Source organism: Pteropus medius, unplaced genomic scaffold, assembly GCF_902729225.1.
Source record: "Pteropus medius unplaced genomic scaffold, Ma_sr-lr_union100, whole genome shotgun sequence".
Taxonomy (NCBI): Eukaryota; Metazoa; Chordata; class Mammalia; order Chiroptera; family Pteropodidae; genus Pteropus; species Pteropus medius.
In genome coordinates this window covers 3,586,154-3,605,953 of record NW_024356249.1, presented here as the reverse complement: position 1 = coordinate 3,605,953, position 19,800 = coordinate 3,586,154, and the positions used below count along the sequence as shown (strand labels likewise).

At 43.2% G+C, this 19,800-nt stretch overlaps 1 long non-coding RNA gene across 2 annotated transcripts in view; it reads right to left on the bottom strand.

The window, feature by feature from the left end:
• Positions 1 to 15,150, bottom strand: part of LOC120601153 (uncharacterized) — a 50,536-nt gene extending 35,386 nt beyond the window's left edge. Inside the window, exon 1 of one of the 2 annotated variants that reach the window (XR_005652372.1) lies at positions 14,627 to 15,150. This is a non-coding gene — a long non-coding RNA (uncharacterized LOC120601153). The remainder of the gene's footprint in view (positions 1 to 14,626) is intronic. The other variant, XR_005652371.1, reaches the window with a different exon arrangement.
• Between the last annotated feature and the right edge of the window lie 4,650 nt (positions 15,151 to 19,800).

The window sequence follows — 19,800 nt, the reverse complement described above, 5'->3', positions numbered from 1 at the left end:
AAATAAAAATTTACAACTTCTGGAAGGGATGGACATTTGGGTACAAGTTTCTAACAGCATCTTCCCAAACTTCTATTGAAATTGCCAAAAAAAAATAACAAGGCATTATGGAAAGGGGGTCCAGTCACATGTCAGGATCTCCAAGGAACTTCTGTAGATAGAATGCCAGTTATTCCAGTTAAAAGAAGACCAACTAGAACCCTGCTTCCCAAGAAAGCAGACTCAGGGCAGGTTCTCTCACTGAACTCTAGTTACATCAACTACTTCAGAAGGTCAAAGGCTGAGTACGAATGGAAAACAGTACGATGGTTCCTCGAGAATTTAAAAATAGAACTTACCTTATGACTCAGCAATCCCACTTCTGGTATTATCTGAAGAAATCCTAAACACTAATTCGAGAAGATTTATGCACAGCATTTTTACAACAGTCGTGAGATGGAAGATACCTACGTCCATCAATAGATGATTGGATAAAGAAGATATGGTACATATATACAACAGAATACTATTCAGTCATGAAAAAGAATGAAATCTAACAATTTGTGACAACATAGGTGGACCTAGAGGGTATAATGCTAAGTGAAATAAATCAGAGAGAGAAAGATAAATACCGTATGATTTCACTTATATGTGGAATCTAAAGAACAATATAAACAAACAAAACAGAAACTGACTCATAGAAACAGAGAACAAACTGAGGGCTGCCAGATGGGAGACCTGGGTAGGCTGGGGGTGGGGGGAGGGCAGGCCGGAAAAGGTAAAGACAGTAAGAAGTACAATTTGTAGTTATAAAATAGTCATGGGGATATAAAGTACGACATAGGGACTATAGTCAGTAACAGCGTAATAACTATGTGTGGTGCCAGATGGGTATTATACTTATCAGGGGAATCGCTTCCTAAATTCTATAAATGTCTAACCACTATGCTGTACACCTGAAACTAATATAAAATAATATTGAAGGTCAACTGTAATTGAGACATAAAATTAAAATTTTAATTAAAATTTTTTCTTTATTTAAAAAAAATTTTTTTAAAGGCTGAATGCAGTTCAGGAGAGTGTGTGGCTTAAGCGCCTTTTGCTGCAGCTTATCAGCAGCACTCAAAGTTGCTCTGCAGGGAGGCCCAGGGGACAGACAGGGTCACAGCAGGCAGACAGCCCTGCACACTTCTCCCTGACTCTATGGGCAGGGCCCTCTGCTCCAGTCTATGCTTACCATTCCTTCCCCTCCTCTCCTGGTGTTAATGGATTCTGAAGCATATCACAATCAGCCCCAGAAGCCCTATTTACATCAGAAAAACAAGGTAACTGATCTCAATGTCCATTTATACACGGTTATTTCAGGGAACAAGGAATGGGCTGGCCCCTCCTTGCCTTTCCTCTTGTTACTAGGAGAATGTTAACACCTGTCACCAACCCACCCCCTCAAAACCTACAAAGAATTTCAGTTCTGCAGAAGCAGGTGCCTGAAAAATCGAAGTGTAAATTTGGTCATGCAAATCAATACCAGACCTTGAGTCTCAAAAGATTCAGGTAGGAACTAAAGAAACTTTTAGGGCCTCTCCCATAAATGTCTAGTCACAATTAGTCTGCATTAAGATAAAAGTGGTCAAAAGGTACAAACTTCCAGTTATAAGATGAGTAAGTCCTGGGGAGGTCATGCACGGCATGGTGTCTGTGGTTAACAACACTGCGGTGTGTATTTGAAAGCTGCTGAGAGTAGATCTAAAAAATTCTTATCGTAAGGAAAAATAACTGTAACTATATGAGGTGATGGACATATATCAAATCGTTATGTTGTATACCTTAAACAGATAAAATGTTACATATCGATTATATCTCAAAACTGGAGAAAATCAATCAATCAATAAAATAATTAGGTCATGTTAGAGAGGCTATTCTATCACCGGTTTTTTCCCTGACATTTAGAATTCAGCAAAGATTTTCTTCTTACACCTCCCTGAAATTACTTGAGTAGAAAAATGGAAGATAGGGGCTTAATATCTCCTAAGTAGTGGCCATGGACCAGGAATAATGAGAAACACTTTATTTACATCATGTCACTCATCCTCTACCATGGCCTTGTAAAAATCTCAGAAAGGTACCCAGAGTAGGGAGTGCCAGAACCATATCATAAGCCCAGAGTTATTTGTTTATCCACTCGTTCAGCAAACATTTTATTGGATCCCTATGACATGCCTGACCCTGTTCTGGTAGCTTCACAAGGAATGTGCCTATGGAGAACCCGAAGTGGAGGCTGAAGCAGAGAGAGGCCCTGGGCTGTGATCAGCTTCATCTATCACTTCAATGCACCAGGCAGACATCATCCATTTCTAAGAATACCATGTCGACAGAGCTGGGAAAGCACTGAATAAATAATCTGTCAGTGATAATAAAGCTATGAAGTTTGTACTTACTCCAAAATGCCTGCTTTTCCTACCAACCTTTCCCCCCAGCGGGTGAGCCATCAGCAGACCACAGGACATTCAGAATCCCACAACAGGAACAGGAAGACTAGGAATAAAAAGGCTAAAAATGCATCATGCTCAGTCCACGCAAGCACCCCACTCTAGCAGAGCCCGGCTTCGCTGCAGTTTCCTCCTGAGTCTGTATTTAAATTAAAAGGAAACACTGGGTTTCGACCCACCTCGTGTTTCCAATGAGTAAACACAGCTGGAAAACCAAATGGTTTTCTCGCTGCTACTTTTCTGCCTCTCTCTCTCATCACACACGAAAATGCCTCTGTTTAGATGGTCGAGGTCCCTGGGCACCGTCAGTTAGAACACGACAGGCAGGTTTGTCACCATCTGGGTTTTGTTGTGGCCTCCACGGCCCCCTCAGCCCGCGGCCCCGGGCCTTCCAGCTGCTCCCAAATGTAGGTCATGAACTGCAAGAGAGCTCTGGGAAGAAAACTTGCAAATCCGGAGCAGAACCAGAAAAACAGCTCCTGGCAGTGCCTCAGAAATGAATACCATCTCAGAGTAGGAAGTTAAAAAGTCACAGCTACAAAGATGGGCTTCAGGTTCTTAGATACAAAAAAATACAGTATTTGGTCCACTCGATCCCATCTTCGTTTCCGAAGCACCGGTCCTGTGTCTAAACCACTTGGAAATGGAAGGCAGGGCCTGAGGGACACACCACATTTTAACTTTTTAATTGTATTCTACTGAAATCGATAGGTCTGCTTCTAAATTGTTTGAAGTAAGTTTTTATTAAAGCAAAAACATTGCCCACACAAAAATGCACACGAGTTTAGGCTCTTAGGAGCCTTAATTTGGCTTCTTGTTGGACTACAAAAGGAAACTTGTCTGTGACTAATTTTAAAAAAACAAAGTTAAAAATCAAAGCTGCCCCAGGTAACCCCAGCTTATGAATCCACGTGCCAAAAGTTTTTAACAGAATATGTTCGACGGTGGGGCAGGCTGTGTGTAGTGGGTGGGCAGGGGGTGTATGGGAACTCTGTATGCTCGGATCGATTTTGCTGTGAACCTAAAACTGTTCTAAAAAATTAAGTCTATTTTTTTTTTAAATTGTAACCTAGGAGTTTCAATTACATAAGACATTTTGCTATTGAAATAATGAGATAAAAAATAGTCTGTTTCCCAGTCAGCCAAGAGATACGCGTAACCCACACCCGAGCTGCACCGTGGGGTGGATCCCAAAATGCCTGTCTGGGCGGCGCCCCTTCCTCCCTAGGCAGTCGAGAAGCAGAATCTAACTCATCCCGGACACAGGCGGAAGCCAGCCCCAGCACACAGCGGGCACGGAGGGGCCACAGAGTGTCCCAACAGAGTCCCCTTTGTAGGTCCTGAAATCCCGCTTGTAGCTGCCTATTTTCTGTGAAGCCACAGCATTCATTTTAATGTTCCTTGCCCTGGAAGCCTTTAGACTCATATTCCTATTACAAAATCATCTGTCCTCACCTGCCCCTATTATGATGTACAAAAACAGGGACAATTTGTTTTTTGTTTTTTTTTCTACTATGTAAATATTGTTGACATCTCTGTGATTGTTGACATCAGACTCATCTTTGGTGACCAGTGCATCTACCTGATACTTTCTTAGCGAGAAGAGTCAGAAGAAACAAAGAAAGGAAAAGCTTCAAACCTTTGAGTTGTTTGAAAAATCCCAACACTCTTTTATAGGTGTGAGTCGGGAGGCTCTCCTTTTGCATGACCCAAAACCTAAGAACCACAAATGACACACGCACAAAGGGACACATGCACAAACTCCTCCTCTCTGACTGGGAGGCCGTCAGAGATAGAGGAACGTGGCCTGGAGAAAATGAAGACAGGTACCTCATAAACAGCGCAGGCACCTTGATGGTTTGCAAGGGCAATTCTGAGGACTGATTCTGATCTTGCACGAAAGACGTCTGAAAGAGGCAGCGTTGCGTGTGTTATCTGCCATGTGTATTTCTCAGTTCCTGCCCTTCTGCAGTCCCTACGAGGCCTCCACTCCCAGGCACGACGCCCTGTGGTATGCCCACGGGCACAGAACCCAGGGAGGCCTCTGTGGCTCCCGGACACAGGTCCTGCCCTGAGCGAACACAAGCACAGACCCTGCAGTGCTGAGCGGTCAGCCGAAGAGCACTCTCCGCCCTTATTTATACTGACCACTCCGTAGCAACTCTCCCCTCTGTTGGATCCCATGATGGGATTTTCCTGGATTTTCTCCACATTTTCCTGCCGACTCTTTCTGAGTTCTATCAGTAGATTCCCCCAGGGCTCCATCCTCAGCCTTTCTCTCCCACTCCTCACTCCCAGTGTGACTTCGCAGACTCTCATATGAGCCGTTGGCTTCGCTTATCCTCCTCTAGACTAACACCCAGATCTACATCTCCAGTCCAGACCTAACTCCAGAACTGCAGACCTAAGTTTCCAAATGTCTTTTAAGCATCTAAATGTTCCATGAACACATCAGAAGTACCAGGTCCGAAATCGAACTCATTATCGTCTGGACCAAATTCACTCCCCCAAATACTCCCCACTCCCCTTCAAAGTCAAGGGCAGCATATCCCTCTTTCAGTCCCATGTCGTCAAGCCTCCCAGTCTAGCTGCTAACCCTTCTTGCACTCATGTGCTCTTCCCTGTCTGGTCCAGGCCTTCACAGTACCTCATTCTAACTCCACAGATGAAACGGCCAGCCAGCCAGCAGATTGTCTTGCTGCTATTAATTCTGCCCTCCAATCCGTACTCCATAACCACTAGGCTTTCCTTCCAAAATACATTCCTGCTCCTGCCCCTCTCTTGTTAAAAGCCTTCCATGCTAGTGCCCACCAAAGAATGTCCAAATGGTTAACAAACCATGCAAACCTTTGCCGATCTTGCCCTGTCTTCCAACACTCCCCACAGAGCACCCTACTCTCCAGCTACGCAAAACCTAAGATTTTCAGAATCAGCCAAGATGTTTTACACATTCCTACTCTACATCTGCTGTTCTCACTGCCTGAAGAACTCATTTACATACTTCGAGACCCACTGCAAATATCACCTGCTTCTTGAAGAGTTCCCAAACTCTCCATCCCCTTCAGAATCGTTACTCCTTTCTCTGCACCCCAGATATACTTTGAAAACAGCTCTAGTGTATAATGTACACCAGGTATTTAATGACATGTAATTTAATGACTTGTTTACGTATCTTCCTTCCCACTCTACAGGGAGAGCTGCGAGGTCAAGAATGTATATCCTCCTGCCTGGAACATGCGCAGGTTTAGAAAAGCAGCTCATTAAGTTTCTCAAGTTGGAGCACAGACCAGCTGTGGGACATGTTTCCCCAGCTTGCAGACAGGAAGCGAGGAGAAAGAAGGAGTTAGGGGTTGAATCTTTAAAACACTAAGATTAGTTACCAAGGGCTTAAATTTCTGTTTAACAATTGGCCAGCGGGGAGCCTTACTTCCTCTAAGTTTTCTAAAAACATCACCCTATCAGTTTGAATCCTGCAGGTTCTTTCTCAGCCAAAAGGAATTTCCCTTTAAATAAAAACTATTCAGACATTTCCAAGATATGAAATGTTAAAAACCAGGATTTTCCACTCAGACTACTAGGAAACTGTTTGCGGATTTTTTTTTTACCTAGACTCCTCTTATTTGCCAAGAAGTCTAAAGAGGGCTTTTTTTTTTTTTTCTGGTATTAAAAATATATATATATGTTTCCTACCTCTGTGCCTCTCTGTTTTTCCATTCTTCATTTGTCTGGTTTCTACTGAAGCAAGGTTATAAGTCAGAAAACAGGCTACAAAATGCAAAACTATATCTGCCAATTGAGTGGCCCCAAGGAGACAGGCAATCGGCTGAATCTTGCTGTTGTTTCCATCACCCACTTTTTAAAGACGAGAGACTTTCAAGAGTAGGAACATTAATACCCGGCACAAAACTGGAATAAAAAGGAATCTTTGGAACTGTGATACGAATACTGCATTTTACAGACGGAGACCCTGAGACCTGGGATGTGAAGTGACTTGTACTACGATGAGTTCACACATCAAAATGCTTTATGCTCCAAAGAAAAACTCTCTTCCAAGAGCCACCACTGATACGTCTAACAAGAAGCGAGCATAGAAATTTGGGTGGCTCAGAGTAACCCACCTAAACTCTAAAAAATTAAAAAAAAAATAACAAGACTAAATTGAAAGATCTTTGGTAATATCAGTAAAGTGTAGATAAATAAATTACACCAGAATAGAGAAATTCGAAGGTGGGCAAATCGACACGAGGCGACTGTAAATGAACTCGACAGCAGCCGTACATATCTGAGGAATGTAATGGTACATGATCCAAGAAGTTATGTCTGACTCTTGCATTGACCTTTCACAATCCTAGAAAAAAAGTAGACGAACCACCACAGAAAAGCACAAAGAGTTTCCCCAGCCGAAGAAACAGCACAAGCCCAGTCAAAACACAGCCTGCATCTGCCGGGTGCCACTGACTCTAGAAACAGCTGTGTCCCAGCAATGCCCCGTGAGCTTCTCACGGGTTTACACTGCAGGGAAGCTGAGTCATAAAGCATTTCCTGACATAAATGGGGTGCAGTGATAAGGGGAATCAAAGTGTACCCAGCTCTTCCTAGTCAGAGTAACGCATCATGAAGCTTCAAGGGTCACCTAATGAGGGCCCAGCAGAACCTTGGGTCATCCTCCAAGATCTCTCGCTGTTTGTCAATGGACAAATAACATACAAGATCTGAGAACCAGCTATATTGAAGTTGACAGAGGAGCCCAAAGGAGCTCACATTTTAACAGGTGGGAAGGAAGCCTGTGAAGGAGGAAACACTAAACCCATCGGAGTGTCACGGAAGCCAAAGCAAAGCGAGTTACCAGATGACCTTGTGGTCACCATCGGCAGACAGTTCCAGGAGGCCTCACAGGCAAGGACAGAGAAAAGGCTAGATTTAGCGGATAGGGAGAAGCTGGCGGAACCTTCTAGAAGCAGTGGGAACCAGAACATACAGGATGCGGGAGTAAGTCGAAAGTGAGGAAATGGAGGCTGTAGCAACCGACCACCTGTTTGAGCAAACCTGGCAGTAAAGAAGAGGACAGAAAATAAGCAAGAAGGGGTAACAGCATCTGGCAAACATGTGTTCCAGGCAGAGACCTGTGTTTACGGCAAAAGGTAGAAGCTGGAGAGAAGAGGAAATGGAGCTACACGAGAGAGAATCACTGCAGGCCCCTGCCCTTCCCGCATGATGTCAGACTCCGGAGGTCAGGACACCTCTTCCCAGACACAGGAAGGACATCTCACCTAAGGGAGAGCGTAGAAAAGTCTGTCTATGATGGGCCAGGCAGTGATGCGCGAAGAAACAGACCCACAGCGGGAAGATAACTTGCCCAGAGAACCAGTGGCCCTGGAATCTCCCTGGCTCGAAAGCCCACCCTTCCCACAATGCTGCCTCAAGTCTCCTGTAGTGCAAGCTGAGACTATTAGACGAGCATCCCCACCACCATCCCCACATCTTGTTCTCTCGACGAAACAAGGTAAGATACTGACACAGAATGACCCGAGTCAATGTCATACTAAATTTTCAGATTTGCAGAAGCATTTACAAGAATGCAGAGTTTAAAAACTATATTAATAAAAGGCCACCGAGCTTATCCATTCTGAGACTTCCTCACTCTACTTAATTGCGCATCAAGCAATTATCATGTATCACTGAGCATCCTGTCCTTAGCTAAGCATCTGGGAAGTAAAGAGAAAACAAAGCCATATCTCCTGTCCTTGGACAGTATGGATACCAGCCGATCTCTTTACTGCTCTGGGCTTCCGATTCTGCATAGATAAAATGGGCCATCACCTCCTAGGTGCCTCATGGATAACCCAGACAATTCCATTCAGGGAAAGCTTGAGGTCACTTAGAACTTCATCTGGAAGAGCCCGAGAGCATGCGGTGAGCAGGGAGATGTTGGAATAGGCTCAAGGTTGACACAGAGATGATGAGTATCATCATTTCTTTTCAGTCCTGACTGCACACAAGCAAGGAATATGAACACTGCTCCCTCATTCATAAAATCACTCAGACACACTGCAGCCATAGGCTTTCTACCCTACCTAATGCCCAGCCACGGCCTAAGGCCATCTTCCCAAGAAAGTCAGCAGATAGGTCAGAACCATGCCTGAGGCAAGCAGTCCAAATAGGCACACCCTTATCAATATTTGAATAGCCATACGCAACTGGAAAAACAGCTTCTTTGAAAACTGGCATTCAGCTTCCCATCTGCTGAAGTGAGGTTGTGTGGACCTCAAACCAAACCAGTCATTCTTATCTTGCATGGCTCAGCTAGTTACCTTCAGCCCTGATATTTGACCCTGATAAGAGAGTTCCGATAACATAGTTAATTCTACCTTTCCTAGTTAGTGAGCTGAGACATAGCCTACTCCCTCCAGGATGACCTCTGCTTATATTTCAGAGACTACTGCTCTCTCAATAGTCTTCCTTCATTGGACACTATTAGCACAGCTAAATTATGTTCTGAGAGCTTTGCAACTGGCACAGCATTTGGTTTAACCTTTGGCTTCCAATGCTAACTGCAGATTTTAAAACATTCTCCAAATTCGTGAGAAAAACAGCCATTGGTTAAACGAACACATCTTTTAGTTAAGGAAGGGACTGCCAACTCAGACCATTTTATTAATGGTCATTACAATGGTCACACTGATTTGAGCCTCCAATATTTCCTACATCCCCACATGACTAATCTAAGCCAATCATGCAAATCCCTTTCCAGCCGTTGGTTTAGAAACGGTCATATATTCCACACTTGCCAACAAAGCTCAAAGAGAAATCAGCTGGTGGGCTTCTAAAAGTTTCTTCCATCTTAAAAAGAACCATAGGGAAGACACAACTTCTCTTCTTCCTCTAGATATTGTCATTTTGAATTGAACACCTGAAAGTCATATGAGTTGCCTTCAGGTTGCCGCCAACCTAAAGATGAAATCTGCGTATAGATGGATGGAATCTGGGTCCATGACGACGCTCAGGGGTGACCAAATCAGCCAACCAAGTAGCTGTATTTGTAGGCCTTTTGCAACATGACAGAAAAATTTACTTACTATATAAGCAATCTGAATCGGTTTTCAGTTACTCGCAGCTGCAAGCATTAGAACTGAATCCAACCAGTAACCTGGAAGCAACGCCTCATTTCTCCTGCAGGAGCAACTTACATCAGAGCTCCACGAACATTATCACTCAGGGATCTTTCAGAAAGAAGGCAAGTGCGATACTCGGTGCCACCCTCTCATCTTTCAGGACTGTGTCCAAGTCCACCTTCCCCCATGCCCTGTTAACACCGTGAGAACAGATTCAGAGACAATAATATAATGGGTCAAAGATGTTTTTTACCAAGCCAATGAAAATCCTTGAGAACATGGACAAATCAGCAACACACAACACATATGCAAGGCCATATAGTAGAGGGTTACGAGGGTCCCCCCCGATTCCCAAGTATTCCTCCCCGACTACTTGGCTATTATTGCCTTAGCCTATTGCTTTAGGTTCTCCATTTAGAGATGCACCCTTTCGACCTGAAGTAACTACTGTTAAAAATATTAGCGTAAGCTAATCAAGTCTTTCTGGAGAGCAAAATTTAAGAGGAAAAAACTAGAAAGAGAACATCATTAAAGTGAGCATGTGGAGTCCAAAAAAGTGAAACACAAAAGGGGTGAAAAAAAGTGAAGTGAGGGCCTTGAAGACGAATTGTACTCACTTCTCAATTTTGTCTCCTACTGGAAATCAGTTTGTGGAGGTCCAGTGACCAGAAGTAATGATACTCTCGAGCGAAAGGGACCCAGGTTTCCCCTCAGAACCTGGCCAGGGGCCAACGGTAGGAGGCAAACAACAAACCACCAGCGTCAGTATCCCACCAGAGCTCCACTGGTCTCTGGGCCAAGGAGGAAGGGGGAATGGCCAGCCTGCAAGATGTGCCAACTCCATTCTGGCAAGCAGTGAGAGATGTGGAAGCCATATGGCCTTCACATCCGGACACCAGGCGGGCTGGACATTCCCTTACCTCCCCACCTATCACTGTCTGGGTTCAGCCATTTCAATCTAAGATCCAACTGTTAAAATCAAAGTAGCATAACCACTCAGTCATTTTACACAGAACTGGATTTATAGGAATTTAACATTTAAAACAAGCAGAACTTCTGTCATTATCTTTGCAAAGACTAGGTAGTTCGTTCTCATGGTATACTTTTTTGGAAAGAAAAAATCATTGCATTGATTGATAAAATCCCTATTCTCCAGAACGCTAAACTGAAATATAAGAAAGTTACCAAGATCACGGGGTTTATCCCACACAAACCCTGTTAACCCTCCACCCTTGCCACCGAGCGCCCCTCTGCCAGCCGGAATAGTGTTGAGCATTAATAGCACTCAGATCCCCCTCTGCCCTCAAGGAAATTCAGGCTAAAGTGATATCTAGTCCAGTTTTATGTGGTACCTTTAAACGGTCATTTTTCATTTTCTAAATATATTCAGGAGGTAAAAATCTGAACAGTACCAACGGGATAGTGTATAAATAACTCCCTTTTCCTCTCTCCCTCTCTTGACCTCCCAACCCCCAAGACCCTTTCCTAGGAGTACTACTCACTGATTTAAAATATGTTTCATCATCTGGATGGGAGCTATTTTTTTAAACTTCAAGAAGACCAAAGTTCTAATGATTCAGGATCTAACGAGCGAGTCCATATTCATTCTATCTACGTGTTTCATTATTTTGTAGACTTTGAACCTGTATCCTCTAAGCCTTTGTCCTGGACCAAGAAGTCTTCTTCATAGCTAACCAAAGGAGAAAAATATTGCTCCTGATGACTCACAGAAGGCCCCTAGACGCTTTACAATCCCAGCCTCAGGCAAATCGAATCTTCTAAGTTTTTTAAATCAGGCAGGTGACAGGTTTTCTAAAACAGGGCATTAGCAATCATGTGTGTGGGAACTAAATCCCTGGATTTAGAGCAAACAGAGTGATCATGCTAGGAAGTCTTGATGGCTAGTACCTCCAGCTCTGTTAAAAATTAGCTGCCTTCACTTGCTCAGCAAGTTCTGACTCTACAATCATCCTCTCCCATGCTCTAACTCCATCCCTTCCCTTTTAAGTCTGGATCCTTCATTCAGAGCGTGCAGGACACAAACGTGGGCTTTGGAGGCAGGCAGACTTGAAATTAGTTTCTGGTTCTGTCGCTAATTAGCTGTGGGAACTTTCACTAAGACTCATTTTCCTTAACTGTAAAATAAAAAATAACAGAAATGGTGCCTTCGCTGGGTCGTGAAGAGGGTTCGATGGTACACTTTTTGAAAAGCACTGCGTACAAGGTCTTTCAGGAGGACCAGCGACATGATCTTTGGGACTCGATACAAAATGGAAAGTTGGGGCGCCTATTCAGAAACTATTAAGGATGTCAAGACAATGACAGCAGAGAAGTGGGACTGCACAGGTGGCAACTCACGAAGCCAGCCTCCCTTTCAGATAATAACAGATGGTAGCTATCATCATCTTACATCTTACATCTTACATCTAACTTACATCTGCGCCTTACCCTCCCTGCAGGCTTTCCTATCCCTACATAACGCGCAATCCACTCAACCTGGAAAGGTTTATGGGGTCATTCCAAACACAAGCACTGTGTCTCAGAAGTAACCCGCATTTACGTGGAAGATGACTGACCACAACAGGGGAATCGAAAACAGAAGGCGATGTTACCACAGGCTCATGCCGGACACATTCCCACCTTAGGGCCTTCGATCCGGCTATTCATCCAACTGAGCTAACATTCTCCCCTCCTTCAAGCCTTTGTTCAGATCCACTTTCTATCGGAAGCTTATTCTAATCTCTCGATTCAATATCATTCATAGTTGCGCTTCTTCCATCCTGTTTCCTCCATCTCTTGTACCTTGTTCTTTTATGTCTTCCATACCACTTACATTGTCTAACATATTATTTCACTTACTTCTTTGTTAGGCTTACCATTTATTGTTTATTTCTTCTACACATACAGACACAGACACACACACACACACACACACACACACACACAAGAATGCATGCTTCTCAAGGAATTTTTATCTGCTTTGGTTCACCGATATATCCCAACTGCTTAGAACAGTGTTAGGCACATGGAAGATATTCAATAACTATTAATTAAAAGAACAAATAAACCTTTAAATGAATGCATAATCAGGCCATTTCTCTTTTTTCCTGGAGGTAAGTCCATTCCACATTACAGACAAATGGCAATAACAACCAGCTCTGCAACTGGATACCCAAGAGAGTTCAAGAAACAGATGGGAAAGTTATCTATTTTCGGATCTCTGCCAAACTCCCTTAGTTTAGAAGGAATATAATCCAGTCGTCTGTGCTACTAAATCCAATACCTCTTTCAACACTAATTCATATACACAGTTTTTTGGCAATCACTTGCGGCAATCATGAGGGGCATTTTATATGCGTGAGCTGCCCGGAAGAGAGATGTGTCCCTAAGTGGTGAACATAGTCATTTTTAAAAAACAAAATTAAAAGAAAATGACATATTGCTGCTTCATTATAACGACACAGAAAAGCTGAGCCCTTAATCCCAAAAGGAACATAAGGCCTCTGCCTCTGAAACTGTGTATGAAGATGTTAGAGCCAGTCCAAGCTCTCTGGCCTGGAGTAATGTCACAGTCACAGGTAGCATCTCAAACCCTGGCCTGTGATCACACAAATACAAGTCATGGGGCCCAAGAAAGGAAATGGGGACACCTGTGCATAATTCATCCCACCTGCCCAAAGACAACCCTGAAGCTGTGCATTACAGTGGCTGGATGGGACATTCTCACAGGGTTTACGAACAAAAGAGAGGCGCTGCCCCTCCGCACATGGTTATAATGCAGCCCCTGACGGCAGAAACATCTGCAGCAGCCAATTACCAGAAGATATCTGAAGGCCAAGGTGCTCTAACTTCTGTACTGATGACAGGAAGCACATCTGGGCCCCGAATCCAAATGCAGCCCACGCGGTCTCCTCGGGACAGGCTCAGTGAGCAAAGCCTGGCAGATCCCACTACACATCACATCTGGCTTTTGCCCCAGCATGAACTACCATTCCCTCTCGGCCCTGCGCTCTGCATTTTTAAACAAGCCATTCTCGGCCACCACAAACACTTTGGTGGGAATCACAGGGAGGCCCTCATCCCTTTTCTCAAAATAACATCAGGCGGAGGCAAAGGCCAAAGAGGTGGAGTCTGAAGGCCATTTTGCAAAAGTTTCAAATATCCTGGCATTGACCCTATTAAAAGAATCACGAAGGGGAAACAGCCAAGCCTCTAGTTTTCTCATTAATGTCCTCCCCCACCCATTTCTGCGTTTATAAAAAAGACACAAAGAGATCTCACATACAAGTCATTCACCAGTGCTAGCTATGGGGAACAAAATTCCATTTCACAAATTTAATATCAAAAAATCGAAATCGAAAACTTTCAAAGACATGTGCTTGCTCTGTGACAGTTTAATCCCAGAAGGGGTCTCAGACGGAAGACTGAACGAGGAACTGGTGAGCTGTCCCACCTTCTCCAAAGCCTTTCTGAAATATGCAACTACCTCAGATTTTCCATATGCCTCTGAAGAGGGAGGAAGCAGATTTCTTGGCTGTATAAATAAAGCGATCCTCCTCCCACTGCAAAGGAGCCTTTCTAAAACACACACACGTACTTCTTGAAATATAAACAAAAAAGTAAAGGAAGAGCAAGAATATGACAGCAAAGGAAAGAATGCTAGCTTATTTTGTTTAGTTTTTAAAAACATTCCCACAAAACTCGGCAGCAAACTAAACAGACATATTATTCTCAAAACACCTTACCCTTCGCCGCTTTACAGTACTGATAGCAATAGAAAATGATATTACACATATGGAAAAGCCTGGGGGAGGGGCTATAAAATGCTAAAGTAACACTGTGTCATAACTATTATTGAAAGTTTAAAAGGATCAGCTGCCCACTTCTACCTATTCAGACAGAAAACCACGCCTCTCCCCAGATCTCTTCATTCTGGGCTTGCCTCTTCCCAAATACTTCCATCCCAGTTCCCTGTTCCCAGCTGTTCCTCTGATGACAACACTCCTCCTTTCCAGCCGCCCCTTCCTGGCCCGGCCAAGTCCTCACCGTGTGATACATGAGAGCCTCGCTTTCTCCGGGCTCTGACAGCTCGCTCAGCTTGCGGTCCCACTGCAGGACGCTCTGCTCCCCGCTCTCCAGCACCTCCATGGTGGTCCGAGACGCGCTGGGCCGAGGATGTTGAGGGCAGGAGGCGAGCGGGCAGAGCCGCCTCCGAGCGCGAGATCCGGCTCCGCGAGTATGTGTCCGTGTGTGTGTGCGCGTGTGTGTGTGTGCGCGTAGTTTATGCACTTAGGAAAATGTTCGCTCCCTGGCCTGAGAGAGAACTGCCAAAAGCTCCCGTCCGGTATCCTCGGAGATCTGAAAATCCCCGGAGAGACAGGCCGTCCAGGGATCGGGCAGAGAAGGCTTAAAGGGGTTAAAGCACGGTGTGCATCCAAAATGAAGGTAGATCAGCTCTCATCCCAAGAAAATTCTTTCTCAGTAAGCCCACTTTCCACAACTGCTCCAGACACAAACTTTGAGATTCCCCAGAGCTCCCCAGCTCGACTCCAGGACCCAGCTGCGACTCCACCTCCCTCCAGGGCAGCAACCAATCGAATGCTCACCTCTCCCACCCTACCAAATCAGAAGTCTTTCTCTCCGCCATGTCCCGCCCCCAAAAGCAGGGACTGCGGGAAGTCTCGGCCCAGACTTTGGAATGTGGGCGGGAGGTGCCTTTGACGTCACCGGGGCACTCCTCCCGCTGCAGCAAAGCCAGCAGCCGCTGCCTGAGGCACCGGACCAATGGAGGGCTTGGGTCCGAGAGTGATGGACTGGGGTCGTGGCCAATGAAAAAAGGGCGCCTCGGAGGGCCATCCAATCCAATAGCTACAAGAATACATTTTTATGGAAGAGGGAGGTGCGCTCAATCTTCTTGCGGAGGCTCCCCAGAAAATAGCACGCGCATCTAGAGGAAAAGACTGTTGCAGTGAGGGCGGACTTATATACCGTACTAACTATTATCAAGTAGATTAGTTCATTTGAGTCTTTGGGGATTTTTAAAAAATGAATGACGTATTATACACAAATATAAATATTCCCCCATTGTGCATGAATTCCTAATATCAGAGTTCTAGCAAATTCATTGCTTGTTCTTCACATTTTTTGTCTTTTTTGTTATGCCCTTCTGCTGACATGTTTTTTTATGTGCTTCAGTTATATTTTTCCTTTCATTCACTCAACAGACACTATGATTCTTAAGAGCCAGTGGCTTGCGTTTTCGAGTCCCAGAGCAGTCAGCTCACAGAACTTTTCTCTCATTGCAGGAATCAGGCAATAAACAGATAAATAAAGACATAAGTCCAGAAACTAGTAACTACTATAATAAAAGCAAGGTAAGAGCATGGGTCAGGTCGATGCGATGACATTACAGCAGTCAGGGAAGTTCTGGGAAGGTAACTGTGGAGCGCAGACCTGAATGAAATGAGGTTTGAGGAGGAGTTTGTGTTTTCCTGACTGACAGGGAGGACAGTCGCTGCAGCACGATGTGCCAGGCAATCAGCCATGGGAGAGAAGGCCCTAGAGATGGGCAGCAGCAAGACCACAAAACCTGATTAGATTAGTAATGGGCCTATTCTAAAGTATTTCCCCCAATGTTGTGATTTTTCCACCTCCTTTTAGACTCCTTTTAAGAAAACAAAGTCCTTGAATAGATAGTTTGCTCATTTTAAATATAAGGGAGGGTTTGACAACTGACTGGAATTTCCTTACAATGGCACATTCAGGTATTAAGTATTTATTTGTCCCCGTGGCAAGTATTTTTTTGGTGGATGGGGTCAGTCAAATGTCTTAGCACTCTGTGGTTTTTAAGCAGCAGTTTATCATGGAAACTTCCATTCGTCCGGTGCTCTCTCTCGGGTCTCCTGAGAACATTTTAATGCTCAAGCAGAAATCCTAGTGTATGGTCATGCACCTTCCTTATGTAATCATTTTCTCATTTTCCTCTTGGTCCTTGGTTTTTATTTTCCAGCCTGCTACCCGCTTCGCCACATCCTTTTCATAGATTACCCTTTCCGATTTTTAAAGAACTTTTTTTATTTTTTTGTAGGATAACACTCAACACAAGCGAAGAAACATGTACACCCTCCTTCATATTGGAATATAAATGTTTATCTGCCGAACATTTCTGCTTCCGACAAAATCAGGCCCCGGTTATGACCCATGTGGAAGGCAGCTTCTAAGATGCTCCAGAGATCCTGCTTCTCGGTGTTCATGCCCTGTGTAACACTCCCCTTGAGTACGGGCTGGACCTGGGGACTTTCTTCTAACAAACAGAATATGACAAAAGCGATGGGCTGGCAAAAGATTCGGGGCCCTGCCTTGCTCGTTGTTCTTCCTCTCTTGCTTGTGTGCCCTGAGGGAAGCCATGCTGTGAGCCACCTTATGGAGAGGCCCGCATAGCAAGGAACTAGGAAGGTGTCCAGCCAACAGCCAGCAAGGAACTGAGGCTCTCAGTCCAGCAACCCATGATCACTACCTGAATCCTGCTATTAACCATATGAGTGACTATAGAAGCAAGTCTTCCCACAATCAAGCCTTCAGATCACTGCAGCCTTGTGAGAGACCCTGAACCAGAGAACTCAGCTAAGCCTCGCCTAGATCCTTGACTCACAGAAACTAAAAGCAATAAATGTATATTGTTTTAAGCCACTAACTTTTTCCTTCATAAAATAAGTAATATAATAACTGATGTCCTAAATGTTTAATTAAATTTATCTGTACTCTAATAGTAATATCACAATCAATACTGGTGAGTTTTTTCGGCCTCCTTGGTTTTCATGTATTCTTCTCCCATGCGATATATGTAAGGCTTCTCACTAGCCCATGTCCTGTTCTACATCTTAAGTCTAGAGTTTGTCCCCTTCCCTCTCATTTTTAGGAGTTAGCAATTTCGTTGACTCTTTTTCCAGCACTTGCTCTTTTTTTTTTTTATTAGTTTCAGGTATACAACATGATTCAATATTTATATATATTTTGAAATGATCACAATGTCTAGTTATGTCTAGTCACCATGCTGTACTTTACACCCCCAGTACTAATTATTTTATAACTGTAAGTTTCTACCTTTGGATCCCCTTCACCCATTTGGCCCACCCCTCATTTCCTGCCTCTGGCAGCCATCAATCTGTTCTTTGTATCCATGAGTCCAGTATTTTTTTTTAATACCCCACATATGAGTTAGATCATATAGGATTTGTCATTCCTCTGTCAGATTTCACTTAGCATAATTCCCTCAAGGACCATCCATTTTGTTGCAAATGAAAAGATTGCCTTTTTTATGATTGAATAATATTCCATTGTGCATATATACCACATTTTCTGTATCCACTCATCCACTAATGGACACTTAGGTTGCTTCCATGTCTTGGCTATTATAAATAGTGCTTCAGTGAACAAGGGGGTGCAGCTATCTTTTCAAGTTAGTGTTTTCATTTCCTTTGGATACTCAAAAGCAGAATTGCTGGATCATATGGTAGTTTTAATTTTTAAGAATCCTCCATACTGTTTTTCATAGCAGCTGCACCAATTAACATTCCACCAACAGTGCACAAGGGTTCCCTCTCTTCCACATCCTCGCCAACACTCGTCATTCCTTGTCTTTTGATAACAGTCATTCTAACAGATGTGAGGTGGTACCTCATTGCATTTCTCTGATGATTGGTGATACTGAGCACCTTTTATGTACCTGTTGACCATCTGTATGTCTTCTGTGGAAAAATGTCTGTTCAGATCCTCGGCCCATTTTTTAATCAGATTTTTTGTTCTTTTGCTGTTGAGTTGTATGAGTTCATTATATATTTTAGATACTAACCCCTTTTCAGATATATGATTTGCAAATAATTTTTTCTATTGCAATTTTTTTGTTGGTTTCCTTCGCTGTGCAAAAGCTTTTCAGTTTGATGTAGCCTGCTTATTTTTGCTTTTCTTGCCTTTACTTTTGGTATCAAATCCAAAAAACTCATCACGAAGAACAATGTCAAGGCGCTTACTACATATGTTTTCTTCTAAGAGTTTTATGGCTTTGGATCTTACAGTCAAGTCTTTAATACATTTCGTATGAATTTTTGTGTATGGTGTAAGATAGTAGTCCGGTTTCATTATTTTGCATGTGGCTATCCAGTTTTCCCATCATCATTTATTGAAGAGACTATCGTTTCCCCATTCTTGGCTCCTTGTGCTAAATTAACTGACCAAAAATATGTAGGTCTATTTCTGGACTCTCTGTTACATTGATCTGTGTGTCTCTTTTTATGCCAATACCATACTGTTTTGATTACTACAGCATGGTAATACTGCTTAAAAACAAAAAGCATGATGCCTCTGGCTTTGTTGTTCTTTCTCAAAATTGCTTTAGCTATTTGGGTTCTTTTATGTTTCCATACAAATTTTAGGATTGTTTGTTCTATTTTTGTGAAAAATGCCATTGGAATTTTAGTAGGGATTGCATTGAATCTGTAGATTGTATTAAGTAGTATGGGCATTTTTACAATATTGTCTTCCAATGTATGAGGATGGACTATCTTTACATTTATTTGTGTCTTCTATTTCTTTCATCAATATCTTATAGTTTTCAGAGCACAGGCTTTCACTTCCTTAGTTAAATTTATTCCTAGGTATTTTATTTTCTTTGATGCAACTGTAAATGAAACTTTTCTTAATTTCTCCTTCTGATAGTTTGTTATTAGCATATAGAAACAAAAGATTTTTATATATCGGGTTTGTATTCTGCAACTTTACTGAATTCATTTTTTCTAACAGTTTGTTAGAGGAGTCTTTAGGGTTTTCTACATAAAATGTCAGGTCATCTGCAAATAGCAACAGTTTTACTTCTTCCTTGCTTATTCAGATGCCTTTTCTTTCTTTTCCATGGACCTGTTGCTGTGGCTAGGACTTCCAATACCATGGTGAATAAAAATGGTGAGAGTGGGAATCCTTGTCTTGTTCCTAATCTTAGAGGAAAAGTTTCACCTTTTCACCATTGAGTATGATGTTAGCCATCGGCTTGTCATATATGGGCTTTATGATGTCGAGGTACGTTCCCTCTATACTCTTTGTTGAGAGTATTTATCATAAATGGATGTTTAATTTTGTCAAATGCTTTTTCTGCATCTAAGATGATCATATGATTTGTATCTTTCATTTCGTTAATGTGATGTATCACATTGATTGATTTGTGGCTG